This window comes from Chrysochloris asiatica, unplaced genomic scaffold, assembly GCF_000296735.1.
Source record: "Chrysochloris asiatica unplaced genomic scaffold, ChrAsi1.0 scaffold00161, whole genome shotgun sequence".
Lineage (NCBI taxonomy): Eukaryota > Metazoa > Chordata > Mammalia > Afrosoricida > Chrysochloridae > Chrysochloris > Chrysochloris asiatica.
The window spans coordinates 2,951,851-2,958,042 of NW_006408679.1; positions in this window are offsets into that span (position 1 = coordinate 2,951,851).

Sequence of the window (6,192 nt, forward strand, 5' to 3'; positions counted from 1 at the left end):
GAGCTCAACCAGGAGAGGAAAGAAGGGGGGCGGGGAAAGAGTGAGCTGATACAGTCTGATAAACTTGACCTATACCTGTGGAGCAGCAACTCAAAAGAGGGAACAAATCCTCACAGCAAGAAACATTTACACCCTTCCCCACACACACACAGAGTGGATGGAGAAAGGCAGCTTGGACATTGGATGCTCAAATGGGGAGGGGGGGGGACTACAAAGGCAAGAAGTGACTGGCTTACAAGTTTTCAAGAGGGAACCTGGTGCTAGGGAGCATGGCGGAAGGCAGAATCTCCAGTAGGTACTATTCGATCTGTCTGGATGGAGCTGATGAAAGGAGATATAGATGGGTAACTCGTGATACTGTAGTGAATAATGCTTATCAGGACGGGCTATGAGGATTGGAAATGCAAAGGTAGAAGTTTTGTAACAAGGAAGGGAGTGATTAATTCTCCAGGGTAGGAGCGGAGGCCTCTGGGACCACCAACAGAGAAGAGCCGACAGCGGGACCCTACCCAGAGGAACAGAGATGCCTGAGATGGAGACAGTGATGATGACGTGGAGTGATGAAGCGACTGGGGACTTTGGACCCAGAGAGGGAAAGGGACTGTGGGCCGAAAACTGGGGGGGAGGAGGGGGAAGTGTAGGGGATGGGTTTCTGGGATATACCCTTTGGGTGGCTGATGATGCATGGAGGGAACTACAATCATGGCAGTGAGATGATATAAGATGGAATGAATGTAAAACTAAAGTTCTCCCATGTAAACTATCATATAATTCACAATAAAACATAAAAAACCATTTCTTTTAAAAAAAAAAAAGAAGTGAGGCAGAGACTTCATGGTTCCTGGAGAAAGACCTCATGCTTAGTGAAGAAGAGGGCCAGTGAGAAAGAGGAAGACGCCCCAGGGAGATGAACTGACGCAGTGGCTGCAACAATGGGTCCAAACAAACGATTGTGAGGATGGTGCATGGCCTGGCAGTATTTCATTCTGTTGTACATAGGATCACTTGTGGCAGGCTGGTCCTGGCTAGGCCTCAACCTTGGCCCTGTTTAAGCGAGGCAGCCTGTGACTTGGGGAGCCCTGGTGTGACGTTGTAGGATAAGCACTCGCCATGGTCAGTCTGAATGGCAAGGTTGGCAGTTCAAACTCACCAGCGGCTCCTGCTCCTCAGAAACCCTATACAGGGTCACCATGTGTTGGAACTGACTTGACAACACCTATCAACAACTAGGTGCAAAAGGTCAGCAACTTGCCTCTGCAGCAAATTGGAGCCTCTGAAGCCAGGACTTCATCTTACTGCCTTTGGCGCCATCTAGTGGATATGTCTGGGATTGGGTGACAGCAATCCTTTCTGTGGAAAAGTAGCAAAACCAGTCACTTGGGATTCCACAGAGTGTCCCAAAGCCCTAGTCAACCTACCCCTAGAGCCCATTGCCAGCTGCTTGCTCAGCACCAAGTCAACGTGCTTTTATCTCAGATCAGCAGGGACTCACTCAACTGAAAGGCTTCCTCTCAAATCTGACCTTGTACTCAAATGGGCATTTACTGTAACAGTACAGAACACCATTCTATGGAAAACTGTACAGTGGACGAAAGTGTACTGAATCAGAAACATCAACAAGCATATTAAAAAACAATATAGGCATCATAATCCATTTATGAAACCAACCCAAGCCTATTACAAGTTTTAAAAGGTATGGGGGGAGAGGAGGCGACCGATGTGGTTACCTCTAGGGAGGGGAGGAACAGGGAAGGGCAAGCAGGTCTTTCCTTTTACAAACTCTTACTGAATGTCGTTTTTAAGATAAAAGATTTTTTAAAAACAAAACAACAGATACTCTTTAAGTCTTGAACTGAAACAGTCCTTTGAAGTGGCCTTTAAATATCAAGTTAGCTCAGAAAGTAAAGACGGTCACCCTTGAGTACTACACCCTTATAAAAAATTATCTACACGAGAGCAACTGGTCAACTCAGTCCCCAAAGCAGGGATGAGACAGGAAGGGACACCGGAGAGGGGAGAGAAGTCAGACTAAATTAATGGGAATGGAACCAGGACAGAAATCATGAGAACGTGAAGAATGCGGCCAATGCCACTGGATGAAAGTCATGTGTAGAAATTGCTGTATGGGAACCTTTTTAGCTTTGTATTCTTTTGCCAAAAATTCAATGAAATATTTTTAAAATAAGTAACCCCTGTCATTGGAAGCTGAGTCTTTGCTGCATGCGTGAGCAGCCCTGGCCTTCATAGCTGAGGCCCCACCTGCCCCTCCTGGGCTCCCCAACGGGGCTCTCTGCCATCATCCCCTCCCACAGCATCATGCTCAGCCAGGTAGGCTTTCAGAAGTACTGATGTGGTCTTGCTGGCTCCTCTGAGACTCCCAACAGTGAACTTCACTTCCTGTTTTGGGGTCATGAGAAGCAGGGCCTCTCCTCCTACTTCAGAGACTAAAGGGCGTGGCTATTCCTTTTCTCTGGCCTGGGCTGGGGGTGCAGATCATGACCCAGGCTTGGGTGCTCCTACTAGGAGTGAGTGAGGAAAAGGTGCAGGGCCTCAGGCTTCCCTCACTGCTGCCATGGCCTGTACCCCTGTCCTCATGGCCGAGGGCTGCAGAGGCAGCAGCAGGGGCGGTGTCCAGCAGTGCCACAGTACTATGAAGACTTTGCCAGACTCTTCCTGGTGGTGGCTCTGGCCACCATACTCCCTTGGTCCATGTTTGCTTCTGAACCTGGCTTCCCAAACTTTCAGGAACTCCTTGAGCACCCTGGAATCCTCCCAATAATCCCTCTGCACGCAGTCATGAGGGTTGAGTCGCTTGTGAAGTAGTGGACAGTCTAGGCTATCCCTAGGGCTCTGTCCTTTCCTGGTGTCACAGGTGAGAGTGTGTGAGGGACATTTGGCCAGTGAGCTACAATCTGTGGTCCATGTAGCAAGATGCTATTGGTGGGGAGGCAAGAAAGTGGTGGTGGCAGTGACTGTGTGCTGTGGAGTCGGTTCCAACTCATAGCGAGCCTGCACAGGGTTTCCGAGGCTGTAAATCTTTATGGGAGCAAAACGCCACATCTTTCTCCCAAGGAACAGCTGGTAGTTTAGAACTGCTGACTTTAAGGTTCACAGCCCAATTCGAAACCACTACGCTACCAGAGCTCCCTAAAAAAGTGGTAGCAACCCCTAGTTGTTCCAGTCAGGGACATGACTCCCTAGCCAGCAACCACGGGAGACCATTTTGCCACGTTTACAAGGTAGTTGAGAGGTTCAGAAGCATGAAAAGCTCCCACTTGGCGCCGCCCTCACCCAGTGGAGTGTCACCTGGGAAGGCAGACCACCATTGCCACCAATGAGCAGAATCAGGGAGCAGCTGGAGAGAAGGGCCTCTGCAAACACTTGCAGCTGGTTTATCGGTTACACTTGTTGGTTTCAGATCTTTTATGAGGAGAGGAAATTGTGGGGTGTTTACTTCAAGGTGGCCTCCACCTACCCACAGCAGGGCTGTTTCACAGGTGCAATTTCCAAGAGAGCCAGTCCTTGGCCACACACTGCATATCTTTCTCCTAGTCCTGATTGTCCTTCCTCTGTTGCTCTGGGTGAACAGAGACTAATAGTTGTGTCTTGGATGACAAACTGCAAGCTTTTAAGACCCCAGGCATTACACAATTAACTAGACAGTAGAAAAGCAGCTCTAAACATGTTATTAGGCCCATTAACTGGGATGTGTCGTGAAACCATAACCCTAAACCTCCAAACCCAGGAACCAAATCCCATGAAGTGTTTGTTTTTTGTTGTCATTTTTGTAAATATATTTATCACACCACTTTGCCAATTCAACTTTACAGGTGTGCAATTTACTGACCGTGATTATAACCATCAGCTGTGCAGCCTCACCCTTCATGAACGTGGTTTTCTTCTATCAACATAAACCAAACCTCAGTCCTCCATAAGAACCGACTCCCGGCTGCCTGCCGGGGAAACCAATAATAAACTTTGGTCTCTATACCTTTGCCTGGGAGTCCTGGTGTGACGCTGTAGGGTAAGCACTGGACCACAGGTTGGCTTGAACCACAATATCAGCAGTTCAAAGTCACCAGTCACTCCTCGGAAACCTTATACAGGGTTGCTATGAGTCAGAACCAACTCTATGGCACTTAAGACAACCTTTACCTATTCTTGTATATTTTTTTTTGTTATCTTGCTCAGGGGCTATGCTAATCTTCTTTGCATCGTTCCAATTTTAGTATATGTGCTACCAAAATGAGCACAATTCTTTTATTTTTATATAAGTGAGGTCATACAAAATTTGTCCTTTTGCAATTAATTTCACTTGGCATAATGTCTTCAAGCTCCATCCAGAGAGTAGCATATATGAAGACTTCATGTTTCTTGCTGGTTGAGTAGTATTTCCTTGCATGTGTACACACCGCAGCTTATCCTTTCATCTGTTGATGGGCATTTAGGTTGTTCCCACCTTTTGGCCATAGTGAATAGGGCCCCAGTGAACACTGGTGTACAAGTCTCTTCAGTGTCTGAGCAGTGGAATTACTGGGTCATATTGGAGGCACTGTGGAATAATGTACTGGACTGTAAGGTTAATTTGAACCACAAGGTTGACAGTTCAAACTTGCCACCTACTCCTTGGAAACCCTATACTGGGTCACTCTGAGTCAGAACTGACATGATGGCACTTAACAACAACAAAAATGATAGTCCTGGAGTAATGGTATGGTACTGTAGGGTAAGTACTGGACTGCTAACTGCAAAGTTGGCAGGTTCAAACCAGCCACTCTTGGGAAACCCTATATAGGGTCATTGTGAATTGAAACTGGATTGACAGCACTTAATAATTGTAGTCCTGGTGTGGTGCTGTAGGGTAGGTACTGGACTGCTAACCTCAAAGTCGGTGGTTTAAACCCACCGGCCACTCCTTGGAAACCTTATACAGGGTCGCTATGAGTCAGAACTGACTCGATGCACTTAACAACAACATGGTAGTTTTGCCTTCATTATTAATTACTCCTCAATGTAAAGAAAACAAAAATCCTCACAACTGGACCAATATATAAGATTATGATAAACAGAGAAACGATTGAAGCTACCAAAGACTTCATTTTACTTAGAACTATAGGTGTGGCGCTGTGGGTTAATGCACCAGACTGCAAAGCCATTTGACCTGCAAGGTCGGCAGTTCAAGCTTACCAGCTGCTCCTTGGAAACCTTATACAGGGTCACTATGGGCCGGAACCAACTCGACAGCACTTCACAACAAAAGCAACATAATCAACAACCATGGAAGCAGCAGTCAAGAAATCGAATGACGTACTGCATTAGGCAAATCTGCTGCAAAAGACCTCTTTAAAGTGTTAAAGAGCAAAAGTGTCAACTTTGAACACTGTGTTCCTGACCCAAGCTATGGTATTTTCAATCACCTCATATGCATGTGAAAGTCAAACAATGAATAAGGAAGACCACAGAAAAACCAATGCATTTGAATTATGGTGGTAGTGAAAAATATTCAAAGTACCATGGACTGCCCAAAGATCAAACAAATCTGTCTTGGAAGCAATATGGCCAGAATGCTCATTAGAAGCCAGTATGGCAAGACTTCATCTCTTGTACTTTGTACAGTTGTCAGGAGGAACCAGTCCCTGGAGAAGGACATCATGCTTAGAAAAGTAGAGGGTCAGTGAAAAAGAGAAAGACCCCCAATTAAATGGATTGATACAGTGTCAGCAACAATGAGCTCAAACAACAATTGTGAGGATGGTGTAGTAATGGGCAGTGTTTGTTCTGTTGTGCCAGAGGGTCTCTGAGTTGAAACCAACTTGATGGTACCTAACAACATGACAGTTTGGCATTACCATGTTGCATTCCCACCATCGATGGATAAGGGTTCTAATTTCCCTTCATTCTCACCAACATTTGTTAAATTCTAGTTTTTCATTTTAATCCTGTTGTTGTTGTCACTTCTGATAATTACCCCATATAGGGTTTCCAAGGAGTGGCTGGTGAGTTCGAACCACTGACCTTATGGTTCAAACCAACTCTGTGGTCCAGTGCTTTATCCTACAGTGCCACACCAGGACCATCCAGTTGGTATTGTTGTTTAGTGCTATTGAGTCGTTTCCAACTCATAGTGTGACCCTGTATAGGGTTTCAGAGTAGCTGCTAGTGAGTTTGAACCGCCACCTTGCAGTTCAATCC